Source organism: Lepidochelys kempii, chromosome 18 (genome assembly GCF_965140285.1).
Source record: "Lepidochelys kempii isolate rLepKem1 chromosome 18, rLepKem1.hap1, whole genome shotgun sequence".
In the NCBI taxonomy this organism is placed as follows: domain Eukaryota; kingdom Metazoa; phylum Chordata; order Testudines; family Cheloniidae; genus Lepidochelys; species Lepidochelys kempii.
The window spans coordinates 1,846,283-1,865,068 of NC_136397.1; the positions used below are offsets into that span (position 1 = coordinate 1,846,283).

The 18,786-nt window shown below is 51.0% G+C and overlaps 1 protein-coding gene across 2 annotated transcripts in view; it reads right to left on the reverse strand.

Annotated features, from left to right (window-relative positions):
* The window catches only part of ECE1 (endothelin converting enzyme 1), a 117,400-nt gene that overhangs the window by 66,348 nt on the left and 32,266 nt on the right, over window positions 1-18,786 (reverse strand). The gene's annotated exons all lie outside the window — the stretch shown is intronic.

Below are 18,786 nucleotides of genomic sequence, written 5' to 3' on the forward strand. Positions count from 1 at the left end.
GAACAAGGTTAATCAGGGCAACCTCCCCTTTCTCCCTGGATCAGCTCCACAGATCCTTCCAAGAGAGTCGAAGTGGAATGGCACCTGAGGCAGCAAGAGAGGCTTTGGCTGGGACATCTGCCCAGCCAGGTTGTAAGTCCTCCTTTGTGCTGAATCCAAGTGACTGAGATATAAAGTTATTGAACAATTATAATCTGAAGAAATGCAAAAAAGGCACGAGAAAGGCAGCCCACCCACAGGCCAAACCACCCGCCCCCATGTCTCCTCTGAAGCCTTCCTCTGAGCCTTAAGTAAACTTTCTCTTTCAATGGGAAGAAAGACTCCTGTGCAGAGAGGGGCTGCCGAGCTCAGCCTGGGAACATCAGACATGCACGTTTCAAAACACAGAATCAGGGAGCAAGTCAGAGAACAGGAAGTAAAATAAAGTCTGCCTGCGTTTGTAAAGCTGCATTCCACAGCAGGAGCCAACGGATTGTTCAAAACTTTCAGAGGCCAGCCTCCTTTCCTCATTGTTGGCTCCACCGGGCCTCAACTCCATCTCTATCCTGCCTTATCCTTCCTGCTTATCTAACACACCAGAGCTGCTCTCCAGTGAGGAGAACAAGGGACAGGCAGAGGGGATGGTCAGAGAAGCAGATGGTTCTTGCAGCCATCATCATCCAAATGATATACCAAGAAATAATCATTTCATTCACATGCTGTACCTTTCCATGTAGTCAAATGTGCTGAGTGTGCCATGCCAGCCTGGAGCTTGCACCTGTGCCTAGGGTGACTAGATGTCCTAGCTGGCTCGATTGTCCCAGCTTTGAGGGACCACCCCCAGAGGGTCTGAAACTGGGGCAATGCACTGGATTCCACTGAACCAGCCAGGAGGGCATCCTTCCACTTCTGCCCAACTTCTCCAACTCCACCACTACTGCCTACCTTTGCAACTGTTGTCTACCAAATCTAGCTGCTACCCAAGCAGCATCCAGTCCACTCGCCAAGCCACCCCTGCCTTTGCCCCAAGCCTTCCTAAATGCAGTAAGGTGTGCCCTGTCTTCAGCTTTAGAGGTCAAATCCTGGTGCCCTAATCTAGGCTCCCTCATTTAAATTCTTGCCCCATATAGTCCCCATCCATACATCTATTTAGAGGCCTCCAGACTGTTGCAGTCTCTGAATGGCTCTAAGTTGGCCCTGCCAGAATTAGCAATGTGTTCAGCCCCAAACCCTGGATCTGAGCATATTCAGTATCTAGGCTTTACAGTTCAGGTTTATCTCTAGCCTGACCCCCCCTTTTGAGGGGACTGGAAATGCATCATGACTGAGGTCACAGCAAGTAAGGGGCAGGCAAGCCAACAACTTATTACTGGATGCTTATTGTGGGAAATCAGGGTATGAACCACAGGGTATGTGGAATGACTAGGATGGGATCTTTTGTAAGGACACCACAACCTCAGCTCAGGTTTAGGAGCCTGCACAGGAATTTGTGGAAACTGAGTCCCTGTGCACAAGGGCAGAGCACAGTTGTTTCACTCCAACAAGATGCCATGCAAAACTCTAGAGTCCTGAGTGAGGTCTTTGGGTTTGTTCAGGCTCCAGGCATGACTGAGAGGCCTGAGTGCATGAACCATGGGAGACAAAGGGTGCCTTATGCCTTCTTTGCATTCCTCCTACGTGGGCCTATCTACAGGTCAGCACAGCCTCAAGCATATGTTAGAGCAGCCCTGAGGCTGCTCCAATTTAGCTCTGCTTCCCCAAGAACCAGACAATATCTGTAGCACTGTGTGTTCTGCCCATGCCTCCTTCTCACCCTTGGCCTGCCCCAAAGGTGCCCCTTATGCTAGAGCCTGGAACAAGGGCAGATCTATGGCAGTGGGAGAGTCCCCTTGGAGGATGTTTCCAGCCCCTTTACTCCACCAGAGCCATGAAAAGAGGCCTTAGCAGGATCAGGAATCTACCTCAGAGGGTGCAAGGAAAAAACCCAGCTCCCTCCAGAAGGCCCCAAGGCCATGTGCTGAAACCCCCACTGGCCTGCCCCCCGCTACCCCAGGTTGTATTTCCACACAAGTCTAATTGAAAGTCTGATTCCCTCTACAGTGTTCTCACCTCTTCCCCCCACGCAGATACTCAGGGTGAAGTTGCTCAGGCCCCAGAGCACGGGTGGGGAAGGGGAGATTGTGCTCCACAGCAGCACAGAAGGCCTGAGTCTCCACTGCCCATAGGTAAGTATTCCATCTGCTTGGGCCAAAGGAGGGTGAAATGCTACCTTCCAATTTGTTATGGTTTCACCTGCCGTTTGGCCAGCTGTCTCCAGGAGCTGTAAGGCACAGGTCAATCGAACTCACTGACCCCTCCCGGCCCTCGACCCATGGCCCTGGCAACACAGGTGTGTTGGCACTAGACTGCCAAGTAGGGTTGCCAACAGTCTAATGGCACAAACCCAAATATCCTTGTCCCACCCCCTGCTCTGCCCCTTCCCTGACACCCCTCCCCATTCACTCAAACCCCCCTCCCTCCATCATTCACTCCCCCGCACCCTCACTCGCTTTCACCAGGCTCAGGCAGGAGGTTGGGGTGCAGGCTCTGGGAGGAAGTTTGGGTGCGGGAGGGGGTGAGGGAGTTTGGGTGCAGGCTCTGGGCTGGGGGTTGGGAGCGGGTGAGGAGTGCAGGCCCTGGCTGGGCGGCACTTGCTTTTGGGATCCACCCAAGGTAACCAGCACATCCCTCTGGCAGCAGCTCCTAGGCAGGGGGCCAAGGGGTCTTCGCACGCCACTGCCCCTGCCTGCAGGCAATGCCCCTGCAATGGGAGCTATGGAATCGGTGCTCAGGGCGAAGCAGCACACGGAGACCCCCTGCCCCCCAGGGGCTGCAGAGACGTGCCAGCAGCTTGTGGGCACGGCAAGGAGCCAAGGCAAGTAGGGAGCCTGCCTTAGCCCCGCTGTGCTGCTGGACTGTTAACGCCTAAAATCTCCCGGTTTGGCTGCAATAGCCTCTGGGAGATAGAGCATGATTTCAGGAGACTCCTGGTGAAACCGGGAGAGCTGGCAACCCTACTGCCAAACCAGCGCACTGTTCCACTCGCCTTGTGCTGCAGCAATGCCACAAACACCCAAGCTCCAAGACTCTCCTCAGCCTGTAAAGCCCTATTACCACTGGGTACTGAGTAGCCCTCTTGGTTGGGGAACTGAAATACATTTCCCCAGTGCAGGAAGGAATCACAGCCAATTGCACAAACAGTGCTACTGGGATACAGCTCTAGCAGCTAAGGGGTTAACCAAGAAATCTAGTCTGACAACAATCTACTGGTCATGTTTTGAAACACTTCTTCCTCCCTTTCCACATGTCTCACAAACACTCTCCTTCTATATTAAACAGAACATTCAAACACAAGCCCTGCCACAGCTGACCTTGCTCATTCTTTCTAACAAGCAGCTGCTGCCACTTAGCCTCTTGAAATATCCTGCAGGATACTGCACCTGGGTTTTAATTCCTCAGTCAGGGACTGGTGCTCTCCCAACAGCATTCCGCATTCAAAACACTGATAAACAGAGGCCCCTGCAAGGTCACATACATTTATGAATTGGCTAATACAAATCTAGAGTAATATACTCCTACATTTCAACTGTGTCAGTTACAACTGTGAAGTTAATTGAATCCACCTATCTGAAACTCTGTGAATACTACCAGAATCAGGGTATAGGAGGGAAATGTTTAGAGATCAAAGGAAAACACAGCTGGAAATGAAGCTGGGGATATTCCAGGTTTCTGATTTACGATACAAGAATGTTTCAGGGTAAGCAGGCCAAACCCACCAAACAGCATGATGGAATCATCTGGACTGTGGACGCTTCTTGCTGCCACAGATCCGAAGTCTGCAAGCTGGCCTATGAGGGCTGACTCTTACGGACCTCCAGTGAAGTCAAGAGGGGTCAGCCCTCGGCAGAGCTTGCAGAACTGGAGCTATAGAGGGGAAATCCTCAACTAGCTGCTTTGAATTGCAGAGTTGAATCAGAAGGCATCAGTTACACGCTCCTGACTCTTGAATACATCTTTGCACCCTGTTTCAGCATTCAAATACTGTCTCTGAAATGGAGTGAGCCGATCACTTAGAACAAACAGTGTGTGATGGAGTGTGCAGGCCTTCTCTGCTCCCTGCTGGAGACATTGCTGCCCTGACACACCCACCCAAAGGAGGAGTGTCACCTGCGAAAGAGGAGTGGGCAGTGAGGTTAGATCACCGAGCATCATCATCTAGACAAGCCACGCAGGGTAGAAAGGCTACAGCTGCAGGAGGGGTTCCGGGCTGCGGCTGAGGGGTTTGGGATGCAGGAGGGAGCTCTGGGCTGGGATTGAGGGGTTTGGCGTGCAGGAGGGGGCTCTGGGCTGGAGCAGGGGGTTGGTCTGCGGGGTGGTGTGAGGGCTCTGACTGCGGGTGCAGGCTCTGGGTGGGGTTGGGGATGAGGGGGTTGGGGTGCAGGAGGACACTCCAGGCTGGTGCTGGTGCTTGGGGCAGGGGCAGTGCACGGAGTTCCTGGCTGCCCCTACGCATAGGAGCCGGAGTGGGGATATGCTGCTGCTTCTGGGAGCCGTGCAGAGCCACGGCAGGTAGGGAGCCTGCCTTAGCCTCGCTGCGCTGCTAACCGGACTTTATACGGCCCGGTCAGCAGGATTCACCAGAACCCTCAGGGTTGGTTGAAAACCAGATGCTTGGCACCCTAGAGCTGCGTGAAGCTGGGACAGGAGAGGAGGGGCCTGGGGCCTTCAGTTAAACCATGTGGCAAGCTGTTTATTTGGTCGTGGCTGCCATTTTTTAATTGAGTTTCAATTAATTGTTACTGGACTCGAAGGGGCTCCCTGCTCAGGACACCTTGCTCCTGGGCAGCTTTGACACAGTGCTTCTCTTCCATGCTACCTTTCATCCAGTTTTACAGATAGGGAAACTGAAGCATGGAGGCTAAGTGACTCGCTGGAGGTCACAGATTGGGGCCCTGGCCCACTCCCATTGAAGTCAGGGTAGGTTTTGTCACCAAATTTCGTAGGAGCAGTTTGGGGTCATAAATCAATGTCAAAGCAAGAGTTAGGACCTAGGTTTCCCAGCCCTATGTGCTAAAGACCCCAAATGGCTGCCTCTGTCTTTATAGCTTAGAGCTCCATTTCAGTATTGGGTCTTTGTGTAGCCACAGAGGAACCACTAGAATTATAATGATATGACTTTAAATTATGGACGGAAGAGGAAGGCTGTTCTTGGGGTTAATACATGGGGCTCAGGAGATCCAAGTCTCTACCACATGCTCTCTGTATGATCTTGGGCAAGTCACTTAGTCTCTCTGGGGCCCAGTTCCCCATCGGTGAAATGGTAGTAATGAAACTTTCTGTCTCCCACCCTCAGCCTACATTGTCTGTTCAGACTGTAAGCACTGCAGGCAGGGACTGTCTCTGTTCTGTGTCTGTACAGTGCCTAGCACAACGGGGTACCAATCCACGGCTGGGGCTCCTAGGCACTGCCAAAATACTTAGGCACGGTGCTTAGCACAACAGGCCCCATCTCAGCAGGCACTTCTGCAATATTGCTTCCAAATCATGATCTTGCAGGTAGCTAAAATTCCTGGCATTTAATCAAGAGTGACATTTGCATGTTGGCATGAAATGAGTAGTGCTGTGAGGAATGACCTACATAGATACCACAAGCTAGCTAGCCTGTAGCTGAGGAGTTCGAACCCAGATGCAGTATACATACATTGCCAGTAGCTATTTACTGAGGTGGAACTGAATCAATTATAGGGAACTACGAGAGAGATTAGAGGCATGTATGTAAAATTATTAAGGGTTTGTCTTTCTGGGGAAACTGACTGGAAGAAGTGGTATAATTCGAACACTATGGCTAGGCCAGTACAAAGCCCACGTGGACACTCTATTCTGGAATAAAAGTGAATTTTTATGTAGTTAAGATGAGTAATTATGCCAGAATAAAGTGTCTTTTATTCGGCTATGCCAGCGTAGCTATATGCTATGCCACTGTGGCTCCAGCAGTACGTTTCCCTGCATACACAAGCCCTACAGCTGAATGAAATAAGCGCTGCCAGCAGATCGAGGGACGTGATTATTCCCCACCTATTCGGCACTGGTGAGGCCACATCTGAAGTACTGCGTCCAGTTTTGGGCCCCCCCACCACAGGAACCCGAGTTTCTAATCTGCCAGTGGATGCTCCCTGCCCAGCTCTGCCCAGGCCCTGACCCCACTCCACCCCTTCCCCCAATGCCCCACCCCACCTGCTTCTTTCCACCCCTGCCCCTCCTCTTCCTGCCCTCGCCTTGCCTCTTCCCCGCCCAGTTCCATCCCCTCCCCTGAGTGCGCTGTGCCCTCGCTCCTCCCCTCTTCCCCCAGCACCTCCTGACGTGAAACAGCTGATCCATGGTAGGTGGCAGCGCTGGGAGGTAGAGGGAGATGCTGATCAGTAGGAGCCATTGGCAGGCAGGAGATGCTGAGAGGAGGGCTGCTGGTGGGTGCTCAGCACCTGCCATTTTTTTCCCCATGGGTGCTCTAGCCCTGGAGCACCCACGGAGTCGGAACCTCTGCCCCCCCCCCCAACAGAAAGGATGTGGATAAATTGGAGAGTCCAGCGCAGGGCAACGAAAATGATCAGGGGGCTGGGGCACATGACTTACGAGGAGAGGCTGAGAGAACTGGGCTTGTTTAGTCTCCAGAAGAGAAGAGTGGGGGTGGGATTTGATAGCTGCTTTCAACTACCTGAAGGGCGGTTCAAAAGAGGATGGAGCTCGGCTGTTCTCAGTGGTGACAGATGACAGAACAAGGAGCAATGGTCTCAGGTTGCAGTGTGGGAGGTCTGGGTTGGATATTAGGAAACATTATTTCACTAGGAGGGTGGTGAAGCACTGGAATGGGTTCCCTAGGGAGATGGTGGAATCTCCATCCTTAGAGGTTTTTAAGGCCTGGTTTGACAAAGCCCTGGCTGGGATGATTTAGTTGGTGTTGGTCCTGCTTTGAGCAGGGGGTTGCACTAGATGACCTCATGAGATCTCTTCCAACCTTAATCTTCTATGATTCTATGAAATCACTGGGGTTTTTAAAGCCTAAAAGGCTGTTTCTTTCATAGTAGGGAATCCTTGTGCTTTTGGGAGGGCTTGGAGTTAAGCATTAACAATGGTCTCTGCATAGGCTGCTGTCTGGAAAGTAGCACCCACTCAACATCTAGGAGGAATTCCCTGTCAGCCATGTGCTAGAATGGATCCATTAGATCAGATGGAGCCCATGGAACTTTCATGATGAAATTAAATATATGCTGAACAGTCACAGCCCTTTTCATGTGCCCTTGGGGTCACTTCCGTTCTCCGGTTGGGGACACGAGGGTATTTTGGGGTTGTTCCATTCTGGGTAGTGCAAACAGGCGGGGTTGGCTGGATTCATCCCTGTGTGAGTGCTGGGATGGGGAGAAAGGGAGAGGCTCAAACTGCCTTCTATTCTGGGGCTGCTGGAGCAAGTTTGGCCCCCAGCAAAGGCTGCAGCAACCCCCTCCCACCAAAAAAAAGTTGTGCTCCTGTTTCAAAGGGACTCTGCAGGGGTGGAGAATTGTCAGGGTGGCCGATATGTCCTAGTTACACCCCATCCTGCTCCTTTTCGCTCCAGCTCGCTCTCTACAACCAGGGCTTCTGAGGAGGGAGCATAGGATCAGCTCTGCCCTGGGCAAAGAGGCCTCGTGGGACAGGGTTATTCCTGGGGAGGGGGGGATAGGAGCTTTACCCTCCTGAACCATGATAATTGGGTCCTAGTGTCCTATCTTCACTGTGAATTCTCACTCAGTTACAACAGGCTAAGCCTCCCACATGGCTATATCATCATTCCATACCATCGACTGAGCTATGGGGTAACAGAGTGGTACAGCCCGGCAGCTGGATAGGGCCTACTCTTTGCTTCCCTGCTCCGTGAGGAGTCTCTCACACCTGTGCCAAGTACTCGCCATAGCAAGCTCTTTGGGGCACAGGCTGTCTTTTTGTTCTGGGTTTGTACCAAGCCCAGTGCAATGGGGTCTTGATCCATGATTCTGGCTCCTTGGTGCTACCACAATACAAGTCAATTATTATTACTAATAGGAATGGGAGCATTTCCTCACTTTGCACAGATGTCAATGACAATGCAAGGTGAGGGCAGTGAAGACTCTGGCTGGTTCAGGATCCTTGCTCTGAGGAGCATACGGTCATAGATGGTGCAAGTCAAATGAGACATGATCTGTAGCACACTCCCAGCCTTAGGCCAAAATCTGCAGAAGTGCCCAATGATTTTGTGGGCATTGATTTTTGAGAGCCCCATGGGAGATGCTATAGGCTTTATGTCTAGAGGTGCTGAACACCTACAGCTCCTGTTGGCTTTCATCAGAAATGCTGCTTCCCAGCCCCTCTGAAAAGCTGGGTCCAAGAGGGGCTTACATTAAGCCCTCATAACACAAGGCATCCCAAATCAGTGGCCACTTTTGGTCCCCAGGAGTGCATTGTTGTGTCTCTTACTCCAGGATCCAGTCACTAACCATGCATATTACACCCCAGCTTGGCACTCTGCAACTGAAGTTATGTTGGGCCCATTGTAGCTGGGGCCAAATTGGGAGAGACGCTGTTGACTCCATCAACCAAAATATCTTCAGGCTGATGTGAGACTCCCCTGAGCATCTACCCAGAAAATTACAATTGGAGAAAGTCAGAGATGGGAAGATCTGGTCATCAATTTGCCCTTCTCCCGACACTTTTCCAGCCACTACATTTATCTAAGCATGATGTCCTCTCCAATTCTTTGGCATAACTGATGAAAAAGCAAATATGACCCCTCCAACCCTGCTGTAGCTCAATCAGAGGACCTGTTTCTTCTCTCTTCCAAGCCAATTAATCCCTCTTTCCTGCACTCTGCCTTGCAGCCATTTGTGATCCCCGCCCTCGAGAGAGAGCAAGCGGAAACCTCTCCCATTCTGACAGGTTTCAGAGTAGCAGCTGTGTTAGTCTGTATCTGCACAAAGAAAAGGAGGACTTGTGGCCCCTTAGAGACTAACACATTTATTTGAGCGTAAGCTTTCGTGAGCTACAGCTCACTTCATCAGATGCATCAAAGCTTATGCTTATGCTCAAATAAATTGGTTAGTCTCTAAAGTGCCAAAAAAACAACGCTGACACTTCTACAAAGCTGTTTTTTCCTTGGAGTGGCAGAAAGGCACTTTCCATTACAAACAGAAACCTAATGCTCGGTTTCCCCTCCCTCTGCATAACGGTTGAGAGAGGCAATTCAGTTCAGCTACATTATTTTATCGTCAGTGCCTATCAGAATCTTGAGGCACATCTCCAGCAAAACTGCTAAACAGGACAGTTGTAGCAAAGAGGCTCAGCGAAGCCCTTTCGCCCACACTCAAAAAATCAACCAGCTACATTCTGCCTCCTCCATACACAGCCAATAGCATGGTCTGCTGGACAGGGCACGGCATGGGGCCTCAGAGACTTAGCTCCTAAATGGCTCTGCCAATAACCTACTGTGTGACCTTGGACAAGTCAATTCGTGCCTTCATTTCCCATTTGCCCAGGGATGGGTAAACTTTTTGGCCCAAGGCCCACATCTGGGTGGGAAAATTGCATGCAGGGCCACGAATGTAGGGCTGGGGCAGGGGTTGGGGTGTGGGAGGGAGTGCAGGAAGGGGCTCAGGGCAAGGGGTTGGGGTGGAGGAGGAGGTGCGGAGTGCAGGAGGGGACTCAGGGCACAGGGTTGGGTGCAGAAGGGTGTGGGGTGCAGGAGGGGGCTCAAGGCCGGCAGTTAGGGTGCAGGAGGAGGTGCAGAGTGCAGGAGGGGACTCAAGGCCAGGGTGCAGGAGGAGGTGCAGAGTGCAGGAGGGGACTCAAGGCATGGGGTTGGGTGCAGCAGGGGGCTCAAGGGAGGGAGTTAGGGAGCTCAGGGCAGGGGGTTGGGGTGCAGCAGGGGGTTAGGAGGCTTAGGGCAGGGGGTTGGGATGCAGGAGGGGTTCGGGGTGTAGGCTCTGGGCTGTAGCTGCTTACCTCGAGCGGCTGCGGCGTGCAGCGGGGCTAAGGCAGGCTCCCTCCCTGCCTGCCCTGGCCCTGTGCCACTCCCAGAAGTGGCCAGCATTTCCAGCAGTGGCTCCTGGGGGTGGGTGGGGCAGGCAGCTCCACCACACGCTACGCTTGCCTGCTGGTACCATCCTGGAAGCTGCATTGGCCGTGGTTCCCTGTTCCTGGCCAATGGGAGCTACGGGGGGCGGTGCCTGCAGGTGAGAGCAACGCATGGAGCCCCTGCTCCCCCTCACTCCCAGGGGCCGCAGGCATGTGGTGTCAGCCGCTTCCGGGAGTGGCATGGGGCCAGAGCAGGTTGCCCCATGTGGCTTAATCAACCTTGTGGGGCTTGTGATGACCCCACATAGGTACCCGTGGCCAGTTAAGATGAACGGCATAAAGACCATTGCATTGGTGGACTCCAGGACTGCCATCACGCTGGTGTCAGGGAAACCAGTGGAATAGGACCAGCTGTCTCGGGCCAAACACACAGGGATAACCTGTGTACATGGCACTGTCAACTACTATCTGACCATCCCTGTACAAATTGAAGTTCAGGGGAGTACCATGAGGGTGACGGTGGGGATGGTCCCTAAACTCCCATATCCAGTCCTCATAGGATGAGACTTCCCAGGGTTTGGGAATCTACTTTCGGTGAGTGAGTCCGAGGAGGGTAATGACCCCAGGAGTGATACTGTGGCCCCAGTATGTAGCCCTCTCCCATTTTTCTCTGAATTTGCCCAGGACTTGTTCTCTGCAACTGGGAAGCCCTGGAAAACTAGGCGAGAAAGGTGGGCGGACAAAAGGTTGGGAACCAGGCTCTTGGCTAGGAACCACTAGGCTGTGCTCATAGGGAGGCAATCTCGTCCCACGGGCAGGGGGGCAACTCAGGTTGAAGACGAGCGAGAAGCTGGACCCAGTTCTGCTGATTCCAACCCTGGAGAGGAAACAGAAATAGGTCCCCTTGATTTAGAGCATATTGGGCCCTCATTTAGAAATTCTGGGCAACACCAAGCCAATGATCCGCTGAATGGGGTTCCAGTGGAGGGGAAACACAAAGACCCAGGGCCATACTTCGTGATAAGAAGGGACCTATTATAAAGAGTAGTCCAAATGCAAGAGCAAGAAGTGGAGCAGCAGCGCTGTGCTTGTTGTGCACCAGAGAGCAGTGTTGGACGTAGCTCACAGCCATTTGTTTGGAGGACATCTAGGGATAGAAAAAACCCTTGACTGAATCCTACGAAGGTTCTTTTGGCCAAGAGTTTATATGGAGGTCTGACGATATTGTGCCTCCTGCCCAGAATGCTAATTACACGGCCTATGACCACACTTAAGGGCTCCTCTAGTACCTCAGCCAATTATTGAAGTCCCATTTGAGAGGATAGCCACGGACCTGATAGGCCCACTGAAGAAGTGGGCCTGAGGCCATCAGTGTGTGCTCATTGTTCTGAACTATGTCACCCGTACATAACACGATGTCCAAGACCACAGCGAAGGAATTAATTCAAATTTTCTCTAGAGTAGGGATACCCACAGAGATCTTAATGGATCAAGGAACCCTCATCATCTCAAAATTGATGAAGGACCTGTGTGCGATGCTCCACATACAGGCCCTATGAACGTCAGTCTACCATGCACAGACTGACGGCCTCGTTGAACACTTTAATAGGACACTGAAGAACATAAGAAAAGTGGTGAGCCGGGAAGGGAAGAATTGGGATACCTTTCTACCTTACCTGATGTTTGCCATAAGGTAAGTTCCCCAAATGTCCACGGGGTTCTCCCCCTTTGAGCTGCTATTTGGTCACCATCCCCATGGCATACTGGACATTGCCAAGGAGGACAAGAACAGCCTAATCAGGGGAGAAACATCATTGAACATGTGATGCAGATGCAGGACAGGGTAGCCCAAGTCACTCCCATCGTGCAGGAACACATGGAGAAAGCACAAGAGGCTCAAGAGACCTATTACAATGGCTGAGCAAAGGTGTGATCGGGTAATGGTGCTGGTGCCCACAGCTGAAAGCAAGCTCCTGGCCAGATGGCAGGGGCCATAGGAAGTAATTGAAGCCACTGGGGAGGTAGACTATAAGGTATGACAGCCTGATCGCCAGAAGCTGGAGCAGTTCTACCATGTCAACCTGTTAAACCCTGGCAGGACGGAGGAGCTCATGTGGTCACCCTAGAGACACCATCCTTAGAAAATAAACCACAGGGGCAAGTGAGAATATCCCCTGAATTGACCCCTGAACAACTGGCAGAAGCCACCAATATAACTGAACGAAATCACGATGTGTTCTTGGAGAAGCCAGGCAGAACCACTGAAGCTCATCATCATATCATCATGGACCCCAGAGTAAAGGTCAATGTTAAGCCATACTGGATCCCAGAGGCGAAAAGAGGCGATCAGGACCGAAGTTAAGAGGATGCTGGAGCTAGTAGTCATTGCGGAGTCCCATACTCAGTGATCCAGTCCAATCGTTCTGGTACCTAAGCTGATGGCACCATGAGATTCTGCAATGATTTCCAGAAATTAAATGAGGTGTCCCAGTTTGATGCCTATCTGATACCTCGGATAGACGAGCTAATCCACCATTGGGAAAAGCACGATTCCTGTCCACCCTCGACCTGACCAAAGGTTATTGGCAAACTCCTCTGGCCAAGGAAGCCAAGGAAAAGACTGTCCTTTTTTTAAATGAGAAGGATTGTACCAATATACTGTCCTCCCTTTTGGATTACACGGGGCTCCTGCAACCTTCCAGCGGCTCATGGATAAGCTGTTATGTCCACATGCCAAACATGCAGCTGCTTACCTCGATGATGTAGTCATACATAGCCCAGACTGGGAGAAGCACCTAGAAAAGGCGGAAGCAGTACTGGATACCCTGAGGGATGCGGGTCTCACTGCAAATCCCTCCAAATGTGCAATAGCGCTAGTTGAAGCCAAATACCTCGGATACATCATGGGAAGGGGTGTAGTGAAGCCCCAACTGACTAAATTAGAAGCAATACAAAGTTGGCCCCGACCAATGTGGAAGAAACAGGTCAGAGCTTTTCTGGGGATAGTAGGGCGATTCATTCCCCACTTTGCTACCAGAGCATACCCGTTGACGGACCTGATAAAAGCCCGAGGCCCAGACATAGTGAAATGGACCAGCGCAGCTGAAGAAGCCTTTACAGATCTGAGGACTGCCCTCTATAGTAATCCAGTACTAGTAGCGTCAGACTTTGAAAAAGAGTTTTTACTACAACTGGATGCCTCCGAGGTCAGATTGGGAGCCGTACTTTCTCAAATGCTAGGAGAGGAAGAACATCCAATCCTATTCCTTAGTAGGAAACTCCTGCCCAGAGAAAAAGGTATGCCATGGTAGAGAAGAAATGCCTTGCTGTAAAGTGGGCCATGGAAACCCTACGCTACTACCTACTCGGATGGAGATTTACCCTCATTACTGACCATGCCTCCCTAAAATGGACGCACCGGAACAAGGAATGAAATGCAAGGGTAACAAGATGGTTCCTGTCGTTGCAGCCCTTCCACTTCCGAGTGCAACACAGAGCAAGGATCAAGCCTGGCAGTGATGATGGTCTATCAAGGGTACATTGTTTCTTATCCCAAGTAGCCCAACCCCATGGTGTTAAGCGGGGGGAGGGATATGTGACAAAGTCAGGCCAGACGGCTGCAGGAGGGTCTGGGAAAACACGTATGTTAGCCCTAGACTGCTAAAGGCCCTTTTTCCTACAAGCTGGGAAGGGGTTACTTCAGTCAATTAGGGACACCTGAGTTAAGGGCTGCCTGAAACCTGTTAAAACCTCTCTCCTGGTGAGAGACAGCGTGGGAGAGGACAAACGGCTGCAAGGCTGGAGGCAGCAGGGAGATAGGCTTCTCCAGTGAGAGAAACTGCGCTCCTCCCCACCGGGGAAACACCCAAAACCTGATGAAGTGAGCTGTAGCTCATGAAAGCTTATGCTCAAATAAATCGGTTAGTCTCTAAGGTGCCACAAGTCCTCCTATTCTTTTTGCGAATACAGACTAACACGGCTGCTACTCTGAAACCCAAAACCCAGTGCCTGTTTAGGGGAAGGACTGACACCCTGGGGCCAGCGACAGGACAACACCTGACCCCGTGAGGAGGCCAGGGAAAGGTATTCCCCTTTTGTTTCAGTGCATTATAGACTTTTCCCCTTTGTTTGGCAGAGGAGCACTCCTCAGGCCTGCCCTGAGGCCTACCGGGCAGGCTCTGAGAAACGAACTCCGAAGAGGAAAGACAGACACGCTCCAGAGTGGGGGGCTGATTTACCCCAGGCCCTGTCCCTGCCAGAGGAGGGGGAGCTAAGTCCAGCAAGGCAGAAGGGGTGCCTAGACCATCCTCATCGACGTCACGGTCTCCCTTGAGAACAGGATGCCGGCCTTCTGTGAAGCCCGAGCTTGTAAGCTGGAAAAATACGCCCCCCTGGCCGACACCCTGAGAGCGAAGGGCTACGAGGTGCAGATGGACACCCTTATCATCGAAGCCCTGGGAGCTTGGGACCCCTGCAACGAGCATGTGCTGCAGACCTGTGGGATCGGTCGATGCTACGCATGGCTCATAGAATCATAGAATATCAGGGTTGGAAGGGACCTCAGGAGGTCATCTAGTCCAACCCCCTGCTCAAAGCTGGACCAATCCCCAACTAAATCATTCCAGCCAGGGCTTTGTCAAGCCTGACCTTAAAAACCTCAAAGGAAGGAGATTCCACCACCTCCCTAGGTAACGCATTCTAGTGTTTCACCACCCTCCTAGTGAAAAAGTTTTTCCTAATATCCAACCTAAACCTCCCCCACTGTAACTTGAGACCAATACTCCTTGTTCTGTCATCAGCTACCACTGAGAACAGTCTAGATCCATCCTCTTTGGAACCCCCTTTCAGGTAGTTGAAAGCAGCTATCAAATCCCCTCTCATTCTTCTCTTCCGCAGACTAAACAATCCCAGTTCCCTCAGCCTCTCCTCATAAGTCATGTGTTCCGGTCCCCTAAACATTTTTGTTGCCCTCCGCTGGACTCTTTCCAATTTTTCCACATCCTTCTTGTAGTGTGGGGCCCAAAAGTGGACACGGTACTCCAGATGAGGCCTCACCAATGTCGAATAGAGGGGGACGATCACATCCCTCGATCTGCTGGCAATGCCCCTACATATACATCCCAAAATGCCATTGGCCTTCTTGGCAACAAGGGCACATTGTTGACTCATATCCAGCTTCTCGTCCACTGTAACCCCTAGGTCCTTTTCTGCAGAACTGCTGCTGAGCCATTCCGTCCCTATTCTGTAGCTGTGCATAGGATTCTTCCGTCCTAAGTGCAGGACTCTGCACTTGTCCTTGTTGAACCTCATCAGATTTCTTTTGACCCAATCCTCTAATTTGTCTGGGGCCCTCTGTATCCTATCCCTACCCTCCAGCGTATCTACCTCTCCTCCCAGTTTAGGGTCATCTGCAAACTTGCTGAGGGTGCAATCCACACCATTCTCCAGATCATTTATGAAGATACTGAACAAAACCGGCCCGAGGACCGACCCTTGGGGCACTCCACTTGATACCGGCTGCCAACTAGACATGGAGCCATTGATCACTACCCGTTGAGCCCAACAATCTAGCCAACTTTCTATCCACCTTATAGTCCATTTAACCAGCCCATACTTCTTTAACTTGCTGGCAAGAATACTGTGGGAGACCATATCAAAAGCTTTGCTAAATTCAAGGAACAACACGTCCACTGCTTTCCCTTCATCCACAGAGCAAACAAAAATGTTTAGGGGACTGGAACACATGACTTATGAGGAGAGGCTGAGGGAACTGGGATTGTTTAGTCTACGGAAGAGAAGAATGAGGGGGGATTTGATAGCTGCTTTCAACTACCTGAAAGGGAGTTCCAAAGAGGATGGATCTAGACTGTTCTCAGAAGCAGCAGATGACAGAACGAGGAGTAATGGTCTCAAGTTGCAGTGGGGGAGATTTAGGTTGGATATTAGGAAAAACTTTTTCACTAGGAGGGTGGTGAAACACTGGAATGCATTACTTAGGGAGGTGGTGGAATCTCCTTCCTTAGAAGTTTTTAAGGTCAGGCTTGACAAAGCCCTGGCTGGGATGATTTAGTTGGGGATCGGTCCTGCTTTGAGCAGGGGGTTGGACTAGATGACCTCCTGAGGTCCCTTCCAACCCTGATATTCTATGATTTTATGATTCTAACTGAAACCATAAACTCACTGAACATTAAATCCCACCAAATGAGGGTAAATCCATCCTCATCATCATTATACTCCACACCTGTACATAGCCATTATATGAACAACATACCCTCATATTTCAATGTCTGTACTTTGACCGGTTAACCTTTTACCCCCAATCGGCGAGACTGCAGATTATTTATTCCTTACACCATCTGATCCTAAACCGAACTTTTGCACCCCTTGATAATCTGTACCTTATTCCCTGATAACCAGAAACTTCTACGCTTAAACTCTGTACCATTTTTTTTAACATCATCTTAATAAAAGTATTAAATCTGTTAACACACACACACACATCTGTATGCATCATGTTTTGGTTCTATCAACAACGTAAGTCCAGACTCTGTTAGCAGGCAGGCCCCGAAGACAGTAGCTTTGCTTGTGTAGATGGACTCTGACTCAGCGACTGGTCACATCCCCTCAGCCAGGCAACACAATAGCAGGAACCTCTATTTCAGAATTCTTGAGGAATGACAATTGAAATCTACGTGTGCTGAAAACCCACACATTCCAAAGATCTCGAGTCTCGGGGCCAGTTTCCTGTAGACTTGCTGTGTGCTCCAGGATATATTGTATGGAAGCAAATGAAATGAAAGCTAAGTTCTGTGTTCCGTGTTGCAGAATCCCTTCCGCATGTCCAGTAAATCACTGCACTTCTGAGTCTGGAGGGAGACTGAAACAACATAGCCAATACAGTGCTGGATCTCAATGCACAGATAAGGCCTAATTATGATATGGCATAAACACAGTTAACCTCTTCGCCTCTGATCATTAGGGCAGACTGTATGGTCAGTTTCCAAAGGACATTCACTGTCTGATCTGAATAGAAGAACAACATGCATTTTATCTCCATTTCCAACACCAATATAGGTCTCCCATCCAAACCTAAGCCATACCAAAACCCACTTAGCCAATGAGGACAGACACCAAATGGGGGTGGAGAGTGAAAAGGACTAGAAGCACCTCTCCAAGCAGAGTTTTGAAGAGCACTGGCTGCTCCTTTCCAGACAGGCAGGTTTATTCAGGCTTAAGATGGCAGACAGCATAGTCTAATGGCTAGGGCATGGGACCTAGAGTTGAGGAACCTGGGTGCTGGTCCCAGCTCAGCCACTGACTTCCTGGGTGATCTTGGACACGTGGCGTCCTCTCCCATCCTGTGTGTGTCTTGCCAATTTAGACTGTAAACTGTCAGGACAAGGGCCGTTTCTGCAGCAGCCAGCAAAATGGGGTCTTGTTTGTGTGCCTCAGGTGCTACTGTAGTAAAAAGGAGGGAAACCTCTTCGGCAGGAGCTAACTTCTCATTCTAAGTAAGGGTCCCTATGTCCTTCGCAGTACATCACAAGTAATGCAGCAGAAACCCCTGAATGATGTAGCAGTGATCAGTCCTATAAAACCAAGGACTAAGATACACTTTCTACTGGCTCCTTATCAACTAACACAGCTTTAGAGCACTCCTGAACCAGCACTGACCTCTGCCCCAGGTCTTGTACAATCAGTACTGCAGTCCTTTCTCCCTCCTTTGTCATTTATTCATTTTATATTAGATCAGTTTTATATTGCCACTATATTTTCAATGTGCTGGGGATTTTTGTACTGGCAACACAACTGCATGGTCCAAGTCCTCGGGAGGGAGTTAAAGGGATTGGGAGCTGGACAGAAGGCATTTGAGGGCTTTGTTCTGGGGGAAGGGATTCAATTCCTCTTTCCTTTTCAGCTTTGGAGCAGGAGTGGAAGTAGGGGGCTTTGATCTTCGGGTTTAGTGGGCAGGTGGCAGACAGTGGTGGTGGCCTGTGACATACAGGAACTCACTGATTATCTGGTCCCCACTTGATAGATCCTGCTCTGTATACTGCCACTCCTCATCTGCCTCATCCCCAGCAGCATCCCTCAATTTACCTCTGTCCCTCACAAACCTGCCATCCTCATTCCTAGGCTGTGAATTATTGACAAGAGAAATGCTGACTCAGGGGAGCCGGGGTTACAGAATGGAATCTCAATAGACAAGTGAGCTCCCCAAGTTAACCTCCCTGCAAGTTCCAATTTCTAAAGATGGGCCAGTTCAGAGTAAGAACCCTTTCCCCTTTAGAGCACACGTCACTAGAGGATGCAGCATCTCAGCTCTCTGGACAACAGCTCAGATGTGGTTCTCAAACTTCATTGCACCACGACCGCTTCTGACAACAAAAATTACTACACGACCCCAGGAGGAGGGACTGAAGCATGAGCCTGCCCAGGCCCTGACATTTTAGGCAGGGGTGAGGCAGGGGACGGAAACCAAAGTTCAAGCCCCACCACCCCAGATGGCCCAACAGGGGGACCAAAGCTGCAACCCAAGGGCTTTAGCCACAGGCAGGGGGCCTGCAAGCTGAACCCCATCACCTAGGGCTGAAGCATGAGCCCTGCCACCCAGGGCTGAAGCCCTGGGGCTTGGACTTCAGCCCCAGCCCTGGGTGGTGGGGCTCACGCTTCGGGCTTGGGCCCTGGGCG